The 19775-nt window shown below is 37.0% G+C and overlaps 1 pseudogene; it reads left to right on the top strand.

The window, feature by feature from the left end:
- LOC109224041 lies at window positions 3756-7413 on the top strand (annotated as a pseudogene).

The following is a 19775-nucleotide window of genomic DNA, read 5'->3' as shown; positions in this document are numbered from 1 at the left end:
GCAAGACTTGTTGTCAAAGGATTTAGACAACGAGAAGGTCTTGACTATTTTGACACATACTCGCCGGTAACAAGAATTACATCCATTCGGATGCTAATAGCGTTAGCCGCCTTGTATGGTCTTCAAATCCATCAAATGGATGTAAAAACAGCCTTCTTAAATGGTGATCTTGAGGAAGAAATTTACATGAACCAACCTGAAGGGTTTGTGGTTCCGGGAAAAGAAAAGAAGGTGTGTAGACTTGTTAAGTCTCTTTATGGACTAAAACAAGCACCCAAACAATGGCATGCGAAATTTGACCAAACAATGTTGTCAAATGGCTTTAAGATTAATGAATGTGATAAATGTGTTTACATTAAGAACGTTCCAAATCATATAGTCATTGTTTGCTTATATGTTGATGATATGCTAATAATGAGCAAAGACATTGCCGACATTCAAGCTACTAAGCGTATGCTTGCTAGTAAGTTTGATATGAAAGACTTAGGAGTTGCCGATATAATTCTAGGAATTAAAATCCAGAGGACTCCTCAGGGTCTAGCTTTGTCTCAATCACATTACGTGAAAATGGTACTTGAAAAATTCAAACACTTGGAATTTAGAAGTGCAAGAACTCCAATTGACTTAAATCATCATCTTATAAAGAATAAAGGTGAAAGTACGTCTCAATTGGAGTATGCTCGTGTGTTGGGAAGCTTAATGTACATCATGAACTGTACACGACCTGATATAGCTTGTGCGATAAGTAAACTTAGTCGATTCACAAGTAATCCCAACAAACATCACTGGGTAGCAATGAAACGAGTTCTGGGATATTTGGAATATACCCAAGACTACGCTTTGCACTACAATAAATATCCTACGGTTATCGAAGGATATAGTGATGCAAATTGGATAACCGGCTCAACAGAAATAAAGTCCACAAGTGGATATGTTTTTACTGTTGGTGGAGGAGCAGTATCTTGAAAGTCTTCCAAACAAACGTGCATCGCTCGCTCTACAATGGAATCGGAGTTTATAGCTTTGGATAAAGCCGGTGAAGAAGCTGAATGGCTTCGGAATTTTTTAGAAGACATTCCGTTCTGGCCAAAACCTTTGGCTCCTATTTGCATACATTGCGATAGTGAGGCTGCAATAGGACGGGCAGGGAGCGTTATGTATAACGGAAAGTCTCGTCATATACGACGAAGACATAACACCGTTAGACAACTACTTTCTAGTGGAATTATCACTATTGATTATGTAAGATCGAAGGATAATATGGCGGATCCGCTTACAAAAGGCTTAACTAGAGAGGGAGTTGAGAAATCATCTAAGGGAACGGGACTATGGCCGAGGACAAGTCAACATGGCGGTAACTCTACCTAGAATTTTGGATGTTCCGAGATCTAGGTTCAAGGAGCTCAAACAAAGTTGTGATTGACCGGTTCAACATTGTCAAAATAAAATCATTGGTCCATTCTCGTGATGAAGACAATGTTCAGTAACAAGGATAGAACTTTACACGTTCTTTAATGATTACCTAAGTTTGATGAGGTATTTATCAAATAGTGTCAATCTAAAGGATTACACGTTTAGGAATCACCTATGTAAGTGTGAAGTGGAAGCCGCTTCAATGAGAATTTTGTAAGGCCAATTCTCTACGCACTTATGAAACCAGGCGGTGTTCATGGCTAAAACGAACACAACAATGAGAACCAAAAGACGGTTAAGGGTTGGTTGTGTGACATATGGTTGTCTAGGTATACACTAAAGTTCGACGGTTCAAAGATATCAAATCTACCGATTGACCGAGTATATCCGACATATGTTCACTACGAAAAGTTCAAAGGGAAACCTACTTATCCAGATGCAATTAATCCTTACTTGCAAAATCACATAGCTTTCATCTATGATCTTTCTTGATACAGCCATTCCCATTCATGTGGGGGATTGTTAGACTTTAAGCCATTGGGCTTTAAAGTAGAAGAAGTGTGAATTGGAAATGATGGGAAATAAAATGGAGGGAAATTGAAAATTTGAAGAAGTGAACTTTTGTCTTGCACTTTGTCCCTCATTGGTGAGGGACAACCACATTTGTGTGCTTATATATAGAATCACTTCTTAAAGCTCTTAAAAGGAGTTGAAGAGAATGAACCCTCGCGCAGTCGTCGCTCGCTCGCTCGGCTCGGCTTCGGCTTCGGCTTCGGCTTCGGCTTCGGATTTGGATTTGGATTTGGAAAATTGACCGATCGATAAGATTATTTTTGGACAAAATTTATTTAATTATTTAATAATTAATTAAATGCCAAATCACTGCTGAAAATAAGCCAGAACCCTGCTGAAGGTTCAGAGGGCCTCTCTAGCCGCGGTTCTGACCGCGGTAGAACCGCAACAGGCAGGTTCAGAAAGCCTCTGACCGCGGTTCTGCCGCGACTGCGGTAGAACCGCGGCAAGCAGCGTATTCTTCTGAAAAGGCACCTTTTCCAGACACCTCTTCTGATAATTGCCTATAAATTCTGAGGCAAGGCTCCATTTTCTACACAAGAAAAACACTCCAGAACTTCTTTCTTTCTGAATATACTGCATCCTAATTTGCAGTCTCTCTCTCTCAAATTCGTAAGTGTGATTTTGCTCCGTTCTTTGAGTTCGTTGGTATCCTGCAGTTTGTATTGCCACTGTTGCAGGAAGGTTTATTCCGTTTTATCCTGGGAGGATTTAATCCATTATCTTGGCAACGTGTGAGGGGGTTAAAATTCCTTAAGGACACACAAGAAACTTGTGGACTCGGAATATTTCTGATTCTCTACTATTTTCCAGATTTCTTTAATTCTCCTAACAGTTTTTTTCTTCTGATTTTTGGTTTAACACAGTAACGCTCACAGAGGTCGCAATCGATTCATCTCAATCGATTACAGTGTATATTAGAGATAATTCACTCGAGCTTATTGTTCTAAGACTGAGTACCAAACATGTCTGTATCATATACTAAGATATGGTCATTTTTATCTGATAATATCAAAACAAAACTTGGCAACTTGAATTAAATGCTTCTCTGCCCTTTTTCTTTTCCTACTAAATTTAATTTTTAGTGAACCAAATTTCTTTTTTTTTTTCTGCAGCTCTGTCTCTCTCTATTTTTTTCTTTTCCAGTTTTAAATTATTATAATTTCATAGTTAAACGCAATCAGAATAATAACATGGTTTAATTTGGTTTTGAAATAGAATATACTCCTTCCATTTCATAAAAGTGACCTTTTAGCCTTAATATTTTTGTTCAAAATAAGTGTCTTTTTTACTCAATCAAGAATGAATTAACTTTAGTTTTTCAAATTTGACCTTATTTACATATCCTCATGTTTCAAGTTAATAATATGCAAATTTTAATTAAGGTTAATTTAGTCAAAATATTTATTTATTTTCTAGGAGTTAATATTTTTTAATGGGTATGCCAAAGGAAAAACAATCATTTATTATGGACCCGAGGGAGTATTATATAGTGACTACGGTTTCGCGTTTTGGTTATTTTGGTTTACTTCAAAATAAAATAAAATAAACGGACCAAATTAAAAGAGAGATATATGCTCACAACTTTACATAAGCTTTGACCAAACACATTTTAATAATTCCTTGGTCTGTAATCACAACTTGGAAATCTTTCTGATTCTACGCCCCATTTTACACGAAAGTCTTGTACTCATGATTTACTATAATATAAAACTATACCCTGCACCAACTAATTTCATCCATCAAAAACCAAAATAAACCAACTCAAAATGATGGTTCCCAAATTATTTACTTTACTTAATATTTTCGCTTTTTTCTACCTCTTCACAGTTACTTTTGCTTCCACTGAGGAAGCAACTGCCCTCCTAAAATGGAAATCAACTTTCCAAAATCAAAATAATTCCTTTTTGGCTTCATGGAAACTAAGTTCTAATGCATGCAAGGATTGGTATGGAGTTGTATGCTTTAATGGCAGGGTAAACAGGTTGAATATCACAAATGCTAGTGTCATTGGTACACTTTATGATTTTCCATTTTCATCTCTCCCTTTTCTTGAATATGTTGATCTTCACATGAACAATATCTCTGGCATTATTCCACCTGAAATTGGTAAGCTCACTAATCTTGTCTATCTTGACTTGTCGAGCAATCCCATCACAAATCGGTTCACTTGCCAAGCTTCAGATCCTCTACATATGGGACAACAATTTAAATGGTTCCATTCCGGGAGAAATAGGTCACCTAAGGTCTCTTACTGAGCTAGCTTTGGGTCATAATACTCTAGATGGCTCCATTCCAGGAGAAATAGGTTACCTAAGATCTCTTACTAAGCTAGGTTTGAGTAATAATGCTCTAGATGGTTCTATTCCTGCTTCATTGGGCAATTTGGCCAACTTGTCCCTTTTGTATCTTTATAACAATTATCTTTCCGGCCCTATTCCTGAAGAAATAGGTAACCTAAGGTCTCTTACTGGGCTACAGTTGAGTAATAGCACTCTAGATGGTTCTATTCCTGCTTCATTGGGGAATTTGACCAACTTGTCCTTTTTGTATCTTTATAACAATCATCTTTCCGGCCCCATTCCTGAAGAAATAGGTAACCTAAGGTCTCTTATTGATCTAGAGTTGAGTATAACACTCTAGATGGTTCTATTCCTACTTCATTGGGGAATTTGATCAACTTGTCCTTTTTGTATCTTGATATCAATCATCTTTCCGGCCTCATTCCTGAAGAAATAGGTAACCTAAGGTTTCTCACTGGGCTAGCTTTGAGTAGTAATACTCTAGATGGTTCTATTCCTGCTTCATTGGGGAATTTGACCAACTTGTCCTTTTTGTATCTTTATAACAATCATCTTTCCGGCCACATTCCTGAAGAAATAGGTAACCTAAGGTCTCTTACTGATCTAGAGTTGAGTAATAACACTCTAGATGGTTCTATTCCTGCTTCATTGGGGAATTTGAGAAACTTGCAACCTATATTTCTCCATGGCAACAATCTCACTGAGGAAATTCCTTCATCTATTTGCAATTTGACATTATTGAAAAATTTGTATTTGGAGAGTAACAACCTGTAGGGAAAAATTCTGCAATGCTTAAGTAATATCAGTGGCCTTTATGTTTTGATGATGTCACATAATAATCTTAGTGGAGAGATTCCTTCGTCTATTTGCAATTTAACATCACTACAAATTCTAGATTTGGGTAGAAACAATCTGAAGGGAGAAATCCCGCAATGTTTTGGCAATATGAGTGATTATCTTGAGGTTTTGGATATGCGTCACAACAATCTTTCTGGGACTCTTGCAACAACTTTTAGCACTAGAAGTATACTCAGAAGATTCAACTTGCGTGGCAATGAACTAGAGGGAGAAATCCCTCGATCTTTGTCTAATTGCAAAGATTTGCAAGTTCTTGATTTAGGAGATAATCACCTCAATGACACATCTCCTATGTGGTTGGGAACTTTGCCGAAGCTGCAAGTGTTAAGCTTGAGATCGAATAAATTGCATGGACCCATCAGAACATCAAGAATTGAGAATATGTTTCCTAAGCTTCGAATCTTAGATCTTTCTTACAATGCCTTCACGGATTGCTTACCGACGAGTCTGTTTCAACATCTGAAAGCCATGAGGACAATTGATCAAACAATGGAAGCACCAAGATATCTTGGAGACGGATATTACAAAGATTCCGTAACAGTTGCAACCAAAGGATTGGAGCTTGAACTTGTTAGAATTTTAACAGTTTACACTGCTATTGATCTTTCAAGTAACAGATTTGAAGGACATATTCCAAGTATTATGGGAGATCTTATTGCACTTCGGGTTTTGAATTTATCTCATAATCGGTTGCAAGGTCGCATACCACACTCATTGGGAGATTTATCTTCGGTTGAGTCATTGGACCTTTCGGTTAACCAGCTAGTAGGAAAGATACCAGAACAACTTGCTTCTCAAATCACATGTCTTGAAGTCTTAAATCTTTCCTATAATCATCTCGAAGGGTGCATCCCTCAAGGACCTCAATTTGCAACATTTCAGAAGAATTCATATGAAGGTAATGATGGATTACATGGATTTCCGGTTTCAAAAGGTTGTGGCAATGATATGGTATCAGATACAAATAATACTGCATCTGCGCTAGATGATCAAGAAAGCAATTATAAATTTCTCAATGATTTTTGGAAAGCTGCTCTTATGGGATATGGAAGTGGACTAATCATTGGATTATCCATTGCATATTTCATGCTTTCAGCTCGAACTCCCAATTGGCTTTCTTGGATTGTTGAAGAACTAGAACACAAAATCATCATGAGAAGGCGCAAGAAGTAGCGAGCCCGTCAAAGGCACAACAGAAGATGAAATTATTTGCTTCTAATTAAAGGGGTTAAAAATTCAGGTATTTGAAGTTAAATTCTACATTGATCGTTTGTTTATTGCAACTATCAACATCTTAGTTTTCATAACTTTCTTATATCAGCAATTGACCGAATGCTCTATAATGCATATTTTTCTTTCTAATAATTATTTTAAAAACAAACGTACTCAATTAGTAGAAGAAATTGAAATAGAATAAGTTGACTCAAGCTGTACAAAGTATAATATAGTTTGACTCACTATCTTGTTTTTCCAAATTTTCAGATGTCAAGGATTAGATCGAAGATGTTGGCGTAATTGGTTATGGTTATTCCTGTGTTCATTTTTCAGCTCTATTTTGTGACATGTCTGTCATCTGCGTTTACTCAAGCTTTACAAAGTTACATTTGAACACAGACAACCCCAAAAGGCTGCTCCTCAATATTGGGTTGTTGACAAGGGGCTGTAGTATGTTCCAAGGGTTGGGCTTTTCGCCCATTAAAGCGGTCCGTAAGCTCGGTTCAGAACATCGTGAGACAGTTCGGTCCATATCCGGTGTGGGCGTTAGAGCATTATCATTTGATGATGCCATGTGAATCGCTAGAAACATGTGAAGTGTATGGCTAACCTAATAACAAAAGTTTCCTAAGGGGACTGAAGCAGGCTACCATGAGACAAAAGATCTTCTTTCTAAAGAGCATTGCCCTTCTTCACTTACGCGATATTGCTGGATCAGGCTTTTGCCCATTGTCCAAGATTCCCCACTCCTGCCTCCTGTGGGAGTCCGGGCCGTGTCTCAGTCCCAGTGCGACTGATTATCCGAAAAGACCAGCTAAGCATCATTCATAAATTAAAACTGAGCGCGGAGTAAAAACTTTACTTTATTAGTACTTTTTTCTTTCTTTGGTGGAGCAACACAAAAAAAGGGTCTTTTTTGCATATATATTAGTAGTTCAAAACAGTAGAAAGAAGACTGAATGGATAACTAGCACAAATCCCTGGAAATTAGAGTGAAGACAACGTTCACTTAATGAGTAGTAACATCAATGAGTGCTCAATGTGTGTACATGAGGTTGTTTTTTATCATATGAAAAAATGAAAAATGTATTATCCCTCTTGAATTCAACCATTCCTTCTGAGCTTGGCCTCATGTGTACTAACCTCACCGTCTTGGACTGAGAATGGAAAATTGACATCACTGCAAACTCTAGTTTTAGCAAGAAACAATTTGAGGGGAGCAATTAGGCAATGTTTGGGTAATATCAGCGGCCTCCATATTTTGGATATGCACTACAACAATCTTTTCGGGACTCTTCCAACAACTTTTAGCGTTGGCAGTGTACTCAAAAGCTTCAACTCGCGTGGCAATGAACTGGAGGGGAGAATTCCCCGATCTTTGGCTAATTGCATACAGTTGCAAGTTCTTAATTTAGAGATAATTACCTCAATGACACATTCCCGATGTGGTTGGGAACTCTTCCAAACCTGAAAGTTTTAAGCTTGAGATCAAATAAATTGCATGGGGCCATTAGAACTTCAAGGATTGAAAACTTTCCTGAGCTCCATATCATAGATCTCTCTACAATGCCTTCACGGAAAACTTACCAACGAGTCTGTTTCAACAATTGAAAGCCATGAGGACAATTGATCAAACATTGAAGGAACCAAGATATCTTGGAGATAGTTATTACCAAGATTCTGTAACACTTGCAACCAAGGGACGAAATCTTGAACTTGTTAGAATTTTGACAATTTACACCGCTATTGATCTTTCAAGTAACAGATTTGAAGGACAAATTCCAAGTATTATGGGAGATCTCACTGCACTTCGTGTATTGAGCTTATCTCATAATGGATTTCAAGGTCATATACCAACTTACTGATTTGGCTAGTAATTGAAAAGCAAGTTATAAGTGTATTGAATTTTTACATTCCTATACACTATATGAAACTATATTATCTTCCCTACTCAAGTTTTACTATAATTGCATTTTATATACCCAATTACCATTTATGTATATTTTAAGGGAATTAATGATAATAATTAGTGTCCTAAAATTACTCTAACATATCTTCCACTCCCCCACGTTTCTCTCTCCATATCCCACCCCCCCTCCCCACGAGAGAGCAGCAATTCCACCATTGACAATCATTAAAAAGCTTTGAAGCTTTGAATTCGAATTTGGGTTTTCAAAACATTGTTTGTTTGGATTGGATGTTGTTGCAAGGAATTGAGAATTCTCTCTACGTGTCTTTCTATCTCTCAATCCCAAATTTTAGTAATGTAAAGCAAAGGAAAAGAGAGCAGCAATTCCATCATTGACAGCCATTAAAAAGCTTTGAAGCTTTAAATTCGAATTTCGATTTTCAAAAATCATTATTTGTTTGGATTGGGTGTTGTTGCAAATAATTGGGAATATGGTTTGGAGTTTATATCTCAATTTTGAGGGGTTTTGGTGAAGATTAGACTTGGTTTTGGCTGAATTTCAGATTGAAACTCGAAGAAGAAGAAGAAGAAGAAGAAGAAGAAGAAGAAGAAGAAGAAGAAGAAGAAGAAGAAGAAGAAGAAGAAGAAGAAGACAAGACATACATTATACTGCAGAAATTGTAATAAATTTGTAGAAAATTTTTAGAAAAATTGTATTCTGTTGTTTATATATTTTTCTTTTATTTATTTAACTATTGTATGAAAGTTGAACAACATTCTATAAAAATTATATTTAAGTTGTATGATATTGTAGTTGTATATAACTGAGTAGAAATAATGTATGAAAATTATAGATAAGTTGTATAATATATAATTTGTTGTATAAAATTTATTTTTACTATGTATAAATCAGATACAATATATACAAAAGACATATTGTATAAAATTTATATTTAAGTTGTATGTTATTGTAGTTGTATTTAACTGGACAGAAATAATATGTGAAAGTTGTAGATAAGTTATAGATATATTGTATAATATATAATTAGCTGTATGAAATTTGTTTTTACTATGTATAAATTAGATACAAAATATACAAAAGACATATTGTATAAAAATTATATAAAAATTATAATTAAGTGGTATTATATTGTAGTTGTATATAACTGGGAGGTGAGAGAGGCTTTGGCAAAGGTGTCTTCGTCGCATGTTATCAGAAATGAAGAATAATACCACTGGTTCCTATAGAGTTGGAAAATGTTAAAATTCCACCTTTAGGGATTCCTGCGACTTTCTCACGCCTTTGAACGCAACAGGTGAACCAATTGCCCATACCCACAAAATTTTAATCAAAATGTAGACAAAATTGGCTCTTTGTCCTCCATATCTATTCCAGATCTAAAGTAAAAAAATATATTAAAGTTTTGTTTTGTTAATTAACCTTTTGATTGTACCAATCTCAAACCAAGTTAAGAAGCTTAGTTTGTCGTAGGAGCTTAATATAAATTAAATTTTGGACTAACTAATTAAGGATTTAATTTTTTTATGCTACTGCACCATTGTTTTATTGTGAATAACCACTCTAACCTGAAAGTGACACCTATCATCATTAACTGTTTGTTTGAAAAAGAGTTAGTGTGCCAAGATAGAGTTTAAAATAATTGCTGATGGGTATCTTGTCCATTTCTTAGTGGATTGCTGCTAAAAAGAGTGGCATTTATTTGCATTCTGTTTGATATTGTATGGAAGTATCTGACTTTTAATTTGTATTGTAGGAATTTGAGAAAATGAAGGAGAAAGACAGAATCCGGAGAGAAGAGAGGAGAGATGAGAAAAAAAGGAAAAGGGTGTAACTAAATCTCTTAATTGAAGGCACTAATAATGGATTGGGAGCCTTTTAAGGTGGAATGTATATATTTTGTAAATAAAACTTGTGTAGGTAGGGTAATTTACTAAACATGAATATTTAGGGTAATAAAGTTTCCAATAGTGTATAGGAATGAAAAAATTCCAATCTATTTTGTGTTTGTTGTTAGGTTTAAATTTACTAAAACCCTAAACTCTTTGAAGGACACGACTCGGTCGGAGTGTAGTCATTTTTATATAAACAGTACCTCGTACATTTTTTATGAGAGGAATTCTAAAAATATAGCACCTTTACATAAATAGCCACTGGGTTTCACATTTTACTTTCCTAGCTAATATATATATATATATCTTGATTATACACATATTATACATGAATTATAATTGAGATATAAATTTAGAAAGTTATTTTTCTTTACCATCTCTGAAATATGCAATACCTGAGGGGTTGATTGGCTGTGATAGAAACAAAAGGGATGAAAATGGAAATAATGAGTAAAACAGTATAAAATTCAGAATGCTCTAGAAGAATTTTAAATTCAGGTATTCAAGTTAAGATCTACATAACGTATAACTTATTGCAACTGCTAACATCTTAGTTTTCATATTTTTTTCTTATATTAGCAATTGATCGAATGCTCTATAATGTATGTTCTTCTTTCTAATAAATATTTTAAAACCAAACTATTCGATTAGTAGGAGAAATTGAAATAGATTACCTTTATTTAATGTTTTAAGCTAGTAAGAGATTAAGATAACTGCCCAGATTCTTGAGGCCATCCTAGTGGGTTACTCCGGAACGAAATTATCTGGTATAGGTGGAGTTGCCCCGGAACTAACTTTTCAAACAGTTAAAAGATTTTTAGTCCACTAACTCAGAGTTGACTAGAGAGTCCTTTTGTGCTTAGCACATGCAAATTTCTGTACTTGTCACGTGTTTGGTCGATGGTTCTTCGCCTCGGTAACTCCTCCGAAAGAAAGGATGACAATTTCATCATTTACCCATATAAGTATGATTGATTTTATTTTTCTCTTTCTTCAAGAAAGGAGGGGAAGTTAAATTTCTTGTTGAGCCATAAGCACAAAAGATCCCTTTACGGTTTGTTCATAGGGCTGTTCAAAATCGAACCTTAACTGTAAGCCGAACTGCGAAATTGACTTATTGTCTTATTGGTATCGGGATATCCATAAATTCCTTTCATATTCATGAACAGAAATAATCTACTTCTATCATTAAATTACATGGTATCAGAGCTGCTAAGGCTCAATTTATTTAAAGAACTTTCTCCGGCATCAAGGTGGGCAGCTAGTGAGTCACGCGCGCCACCTCCACCTCGCGCCTATCTCTCACGCTTCGTCATCGTCTTGTCAATTCCAGCATATTCCAGGTGTTCTTCTTCTGGTGTTAAAACACTGTTTGGAACTTATTGTTCACGTCCGGGTTGGCTTTTTTGTTCTTATACTTTTGTAATGACCCGACCGGTCATTTTGAGCATTTGCAATTTGCTCGGTAGTTTACGGGTATGAGTAGCTCCGTACGATGTATTATGACTTATGCAAATCGTCAGTTTTGGTTTTCATGTTATTCAGAATCGATTTGGAAGAAAGAATTTCATCGTTAAAGCTTTAGGTTGGAAGAGTGGACCATTGACTTTTGTGAATTTGACCCCGGAACGGAGTTTTGACGATTCCGTTAGGTCCGAATTGTGATTTTTGACTTAGGTGTATTCCTGGATTTGCATTTGGATATTATTAGAAGGATTCGACGCTAATTGGTGAAAGTTAAAGATTTGAAGGTTTGGAAAGTTCATGAGTTTGACCGAGAGTTGACTTAGATGATATCGGGTTCGGATTATGGTTCCCGAGATTTGAATTACTTCGTTATGTCATTTGGGACTTATGTACAAAAAAATTGGGTTCATTCAGGTTGATTTGATATGTTTCGGCGTGAGTTTTGGAAGTCGAAAGTTTAAAGTTCATTCTAGTTCGAATTGAGGTGCGATTCGTTGTTTTAATGTTTTCATGTATGATTTGAGTATTCGAGCAGGTCCGTGTTATGTTATGGACTTGTTGGTATATTCGGACGGGTCCCGAGGGGCTCGGGTGAGTTTCGGACTAGGTTCGGACCATTTCATCACATGTTGCATTTGGCTAAGGCTGCTGGTTCTAGTATGGCCGCATCTGCGGACAATTGGTCGCAGAAGCGATGTTGGAGATGCGGGGCCTTCTTCACAGAAGCGAGGTGAGACCTGGGCAAGAAAGATCGCAGAAGCAGAAATTGGGACGCATCTGCTGCCCCGCAGAAGCGATGGTCTTGGGCGCAGGAGCGAGATTGAGCGCAGAAACGTGTTTGGCTTTGCACCTGTGGTTGCGCATAAGCGGATGAGATCCGTAGGTGTGAGGGGTCAACTGGCTAGTGGAGTCCACAGAAGCGGAGCTTGTGTCCCAGAAGCTGCTCATGTGTCCGCAAAAGCAGAAATGGCTGGGCAGAAGCCTTTAAATCGAGAGTTTGGTCGTTTTGTTCATGTTTTGAGATGTGGGACTCGGATTGAGGCAATTTCGGAGGCAAATTTCATCACAAGGTTTGGGGTAAGTGTTCTACACTCGGTTTTGATTATATTTCGTTATTTTATCTTCATTTTTGGTAATTGGATTATGAGTTTTAAAGAGAAAAATTGGGGATTTAGCCTAAAGCTTCATTGAGTAAGTTTTCGAGTTTTGAATGTCGATTCGAAGTCGGATTTGAGTGAAACTAGTATGGTTCGGCTCATAATTGAATGGGTTATTGGATTTTGTAAGTTTTGTTGAGTTCCGACGCCGGATCTGGGTTGGGCTTTTGGGTCAATTTTGGGCTTTTGATTAAAGATTCGATCTTTATCGATTGGGTTTATTTCCTTTGGCGTTAATTGATATAGTTGAGTTGCTTTTGGCTAGTTTCGAGCCTTTTGGAGATCGGTACGTGCGATATGGCACTTTTAAAGCATCGTTTGGCTTGCTCGATATTGGAATCGGCTTGTTCGAGGTAAGTAACACTTCTAAACTTGGTGTTGAGGGTATGAAACCCCGAATTATGTGTTATATATTTGGTGTTGAGGTGATGCACAAGCTAGGTGACGGGCGTGTGGGCGTGCACCGTGTGAATTGTGACTCCGTTATTTCAGTGGTACTGTGTAGTTGCCTGATCTTATCTGTAACCATGAAATCTCTACGCACTAGAGCTATTGAGCTGTGATCCATGTTAGAAACTATGTCTAGGCTACATGCTTATTCTGTTGGGACCCACTGAGGTCATTTCTGCTATTGAGTTATTTGCTTACATTGCAATTTCATACTCATTCCTGTTCATTCATTTCATATCACATCTCAGTCTCTGTTGCTATATATTGACACATCATATCATCATTTTTGGGGCTAGTTTTATGGTATTGTGAGCCCGAGAGACTAGAGAGATTGATGACTGAGTGAAGCCGATGGCCTATTTGTGAGTGATATTTATTGGATCGTGCTGCATGCCGCAGCATGTTTTGTTGATTTATATCTGGATCTGGCTTATTATAGCGCTTGGGCTGAAGGAGCCCTTCCGGAGTCTGTATACACACCTAGTGAGCGCAATTGATTTATATTGAGTACTGTATCGGCCATATACAGTACTGAGTGACTGAGCATGCTAAGTGATTGAGTACTCTGAGAGTGTGAGTACATGAGTTCATCACTGAGATACATTGCATTTGACATGCGTACTTGAGATACATGCATAGAGATGCATTTCTTTCTGCTACCTGATTTTGGTGACATTCGTGATTTCACCTGCATAGTGGCATGTAGGCATAGAGATGTACTTTCCTCATGCTATCTAAAAAATGAAACATCTTAATTATTGTTGAAAAGTTTTGGAAAAAAATTACAGCTTTACAAACCTATTCATATTTTGGTGATTTCGGTAGAAGAATTGGGTTTTCACTGATATACTTGAAAAGCATGCCTATTTTTTCAGAGCTGCGAACGAGTTGAGCATCTTATATCCGAGTATGTTTCTTGTACCATTATTATTATGTTGTTATGAACTATCGTTGGATATTGGTGTTGAACTCCGACCTCTGTTCCAGTTCATCACTACTTTCAACCTAAGGTTATATTTGTTACTTATTGAGTACATGGGGTCGGTTGTACTCATACTACACTTCTGCACCTTGCGTGCAGATGTTGGATGCTGATGTTGCTGTGTTCGACGGGAGTTGGATTTGAAGATGTACCTGCGTTCCGGTTATAGCTGCCTCTTGTTCATGGTAGCTCTAGAATTATGCAAGATCTGTTCATGTATATTTCAAACAGATGATGTACTTTATTTCATACTAGCTTTGTAAATTCTAAATCTTAGACGCTCATGATTTGTACTACCAGTCCTTGGGAAATGTAAAAGTTTCCGATATTTTCTTTACTTAATTGTCTTATTAAATTTCATTAGAACTGGGTAGTTGTTAATTGGCTTACCTAGCGGGTTGAGTTAGGTGCCATCAGGACTAGTTAGATTTTGGGCCGTGACAACTTCTAAGACACTCGATCTGGTAGTTTATTTTTTTATTTCTTTTGCGACTGCTAGGTTTTGTTCGGGTGTTAGATTGATGTCGCTTTGTAGGTGTCATTGCTGATTCATTTGTATCATTCACATCTTACTTTTGTCAACAAGTTTTGGGTGTCAGATTGTTTACTTTTGCTTCTATTCATCAGTTTCTTGACTAAACATCAATTAAAATGTCTAATGATAACGTTTCTATGACTGAAATAATTCTTTATCCAAAATTACAAAGTATAAGTTAAACGAGTCTATTTACGTAGCATTGAAAAGGATGACCATCTTATTCAGGACCCTCCAACCGATGGAACTAAAAAGTCTTGGATGAGAGATGATGCAAGATTACTCCTGCAAATAATAAACACTGGTTATAATGAAGTAGTTGGTTTGGTTAATCACTGTGAGTTTGTTAAGGAGTTAATGGATTATCTGGAGTATCTAAATTCCGGCAAAGGTAATGTATCTCGAATTTATGAAGTTTGTAAGGCTTTCTATGGTCCTGAGAAGGAAGCTAAGTCACTCACCACATAATTCATTGAGTTCAAGAAAACTTATGAGGATTTAAACGTGCTTTTGCCATTCAGTACAGATATCAAGGTGCAACAATCTCAAAGGGAACAAATGGCAATAATGAGTTTTTTAGCTGGACCTCCCTCTGACTTTGAGACTGCTAAACAACAGAATCTCTCCAGTTCAGACATTACCTCTCTAAAAGATGTTTTCAGTCGGGTGCTGCGCATAGAGAGCACTCCATCCATCCAGCAGACCAATGTACTTGTTACGAAAGGGAAAGGAGAATTTATGATGAGAGGTGGAACAATAACGATGATGCTGGAAAGTGGAGCAATGTCACGATCCAAAATCCCTCCGAAGGAGTCGTGATGGCACCTAGTCTCTCAAAACTAGGTAAGCCTAACACATAACGCAATGATGACATGTTCTACTAACATCTATTAAACATGAACTAGAAGTTTCTAGATAAACTAGTAGTCTTAACATGATACAATATCCCAAAATCAGTAGTACAAGTCATAAGCCCTTCTAGGAGTAATTATACATAATGAATACTTCACCGTTTCGGAATAGAAGGAAACAATGAAAATAAATACAATAGAGGGTGACTTCGGAGACTGCGAACGCCCAGCAGGTGTACCTTGAATAATCTAGCCACACCAAGCATAAGTCTCAAAACCGACTCGATCTGAAGTACCTGATTCTGCACAAAAAATATGCAGAAGCGTAGCATGAGTACACCACGGTGGTGCACATCAAGTATCAAGCCTAACCTCGATAGAGTATTGACGAGGCCAGGTCAAGACACTCACCGAACATCTAAACCTGTGCAGGATATGACATAAAGCTAACAAGGAAGTAATATCAAAGTAATTCCAATAGTAGAAAGAAATCAGATTATAAACAGTAGTAACGATAAGGGGACACGAATGGCAACCAGAAATAACCAATTAATTAAAAAACAACATAGTTGGGGTACAGATGAAATATAAATGTGCTCAAGTAGGAAAAACAATGTCAACTCAACCAATCAAATTATTTCTAATACACAATTTCAACAATCCCACTTCACGTAATCTCATATCATATATCACAACTTCCAAACCTTTAACACACATGGCACCTTGTGCCCGCATCTTCCGTCTTACTTTGCACGGCAAAATCCACGTGCTATTCGGTACATAATATCCGTGTCAAATGCTAATTAGGTTATTCAAGAGATTTTATTTATATATCATAAAGTAATATTTCAATTTCTAGACCAAGTAGGACATCAATGAGAAAGATGAGTTTATTTCAGAAATCATTTGGGTGAAGAAAAATAATATTTTCAAATAAAATACAACACCGAATAAGCTATTGAATTTAATATAGAATTTATTGAATTAAAACATAATAACAATTCCTTTTTAAGTAAAATAAAAACCTCGGACATATTAAGGAGATTAAGTTGAGAAATCAATTTGAAGTAAAATATGAGAACTATTAGAAATGGTAAATACAGAAATATACGGCGAGTTTTAACTTAAAAGTCACACAAGGTAGCATGATATTAATTTTTTTTATTTAAAATCACTATATTACTAATAACTCAGAAGGACAGGAGGTAATGACTCAACGTAGTAAATTCTCCTTGAAAATCAATTCATCAGAATAGTAGTATTAGGAAAAGAGCTCAGGAAATGACGGCAATGCAATAAGTCAATGACAATAGCTCAATCCTCGGAAAACAGTGAAAACCAGAAATACAAATTCTCAGAGTCTCGTACGGAGGAACTAAAGCCAATACAAAAAAAAAAGGGATTACAAAACACAAAAATGTTGCAGCGTGCAACCCGATCTCACCATATAATATTAATATCATAATTCCCCTTTATTTCACCTGTTGCGGCGTGCAATCTGATCCCACCATACAGTATCAATATCATAATAATAAACAAAATATGTTGCGGTGCGCAACCCGATCCCACCATATAATATCAATATCATACTTCACCCTTATTTCACCATAAAAGTCCACCCTTATTTCACCTGTTGCGGCGTGCAACCCGATCCCACTATACAATAACAATATCACAATATAAATATCCTCCCTTATTCCACCACCTCCATTATTTCACCTGTTGCGGCGTGCAACCCGATCCCCCTAACAATAATTTAATCAACAACAACAATTCAATAACTCCATTTACAAGAATTTCTACAATTAAGGGTATCAGTACAAAGCAACAAAGGGACCATGTAAAAACCGAAGGAATATAACAAATTTTACAAAAATGACAGAACAAGTAAAGTACGTGATATCATAATATTCAACCACAACAATTAGGACATGCAGCAGATAAGCACAAGGTCATAGAAGCAACTCAACAATTAAGAGGTAAGAAGTCAATAAGGAAGGCAATAACTTCAACTAAGGCATATAAGGGCCAAATAGCGAGTAAGAAGTACAGTAGGTGCTAACAGCGTCGAATAGAGCACATAAGAGTAGACTAACAATGAGATATCACATGTTATGACAATGCAATTAAAGGCATGGAAAGATACTAGACAATCTACACCGGTCAAATACCAAATATAAACCATGTACCCACTCGTCACCTTGCGTACACGGCTTTCACATAACAAGATAGCACAATTTACTCAATTCCTAAGAGTTAGTTTCCCCCACACAAAGTTAGGCAAGACACTTACCTCAATTCGGCCAACTCAATACTCAATTTAGCTTTTTCTTTACCAATTCACCACCACTCGGCTCAATCTAGCCAAAGACAACTTAAATACATCAAACAATGCAAGAGAAAGCAATTTCAATTAACAAAGCTATGATCCTTATACAATTTGCAAAAAGTCAACAAAGTTAACCCCCAGGACCGCACCTCGGAACCCGATAAAATTTACAAAATCCGAAAATCCATTATGATACGAGTTCAACCATACAAAAGTTATCAATTTCCGAGATCAATTTGTCCTTCAAATCATCGTTTTACATTTTGAAAGATTTAACGATTTCCCCCAAATTTTTCCTTAGATTCTCATGAATTTGATGTTAAATCTAATGTATAATCATAAAATATAATTGAATATGTATTGGAGGTACTTACCCAATGATTTTGTATGAAAATCCTTCCACGAAATTGCCTCCCATCAAGGCTAGGGTTCAAAACATGATAAAAATGAAGCTAAGTCCTGAAATGGAAGTCTTAATACCAGCCTCAGATGTCGCATTTGCGACATCCAGATCGCAATTTTGGCGTTTTCAAATGCGACAAAAGAGAAGGCTGACCAGCTCTGTCAAGGTCGCAAATGGGACACAAGATTCGCAAAAGCGAGCTTAGTGTTTTCGCAAAAGCGACAGTTTGTGACGCAAATGCGAAGCTGCCTAATTGCAAATGCGATGAAATAGTTCACAAATGTGAACTCCCTTGCCCTAGCCCATCATCGCAAAAGCAAGAATGATCTCGCAAATACGGACATGGCAAATGCGATGAAAACCTCCCAAATGCGAGAACAGAGACACCAGCAAAGCTGAACCTTCTTCCAACACTCCGAACCCTCGGTGCTCTATACGAAACATCCACACAAGTCTAAAAATATAACGCGAACTCGTTCGCGCGATCGGAACACGAAAATAACCTCTAGAATCACGAATCAAACACCAAAACACTTGAAAATCACAATGAACTTCAAGAACTTCTAGAATCGCAACCAAGCGTCCGAATCATGTCAAATCAACTCCAAATGACACCAAATTTTGTGGGCAAGTTCCATATGACGAAACGCACCTATTCCAAGTTGCGAAACCAAATTCTGAACCCTATGGTCGGGTTCCTAAACCAAAATCCGAAGCCTTAAAGTCAGACTATGGTCAAACCTAGGAAAATTCTAAACCTTAAAATTGCCAACATCCGCCAAATGATGCCGAAACCTTTTTGAATCATCCAAATGAAATTTCGGGCATACGTCCAAGTCCAAAATCACCATCTAGAGCTAGCGGAACCGTCAAAACTCTGACCCAAGGTCAAATACTCAAAAGTTAAACCTTGGTCAATTCTTTCAACTTCGAACTTCTCAATGAGAGTCACTCCTAAAAATCCTTTCTGAACTCCTCAAAAACCCAAACCGATGATGCACGAAAGTCATAATACACTGTGTGAAGCTACTCGTGACCTCAAACTGCCAAACCGGATGTAATTTCTCAAAATGACCTGTCGGGTTGTTACATCCTCCCCCACTTAAATATATGTTCGTCCTCGAACTTGCTAGGAGTCGTTCCAAGATTATCAAATCACTGCATCAGCTCACCATACATACACCCGGGGATGATTCCACATCACCCTAATCTATGTAGGTCTGACAATGCAACTTAACTGAAGATCTCACTTCATCTTTAGTCCATAACTTTAGGACATAACCCAACCCTCAACATTTGAAGCTCATCATAGGATTTGAATCTCGCATCAATACATTGTATGAACCTGAACAAGCCGAATCGAGCCTCCAACCTAGGGTACAATCACATGATGTTCCACAAAACTCAAATGCTCGTAGT

The sequence above is a fragment of the Nicotiana attenuata genome, chromosome 3 (assembly GCF_001879085.1).
Source record: "Nicotiana attenuata strain UT chromosome 3, NIATTr2, whole genome shotgun sequence".
NCBI lineage: Eukaryota > Viridiplantae > Streptophyta > Magnoliopsida > Solanales > Solanaceae > Nicotiana > Nicotiana attenuata.
This window is presented reverse-complemented; position numbering and strand designations above follow the sequence as displayed.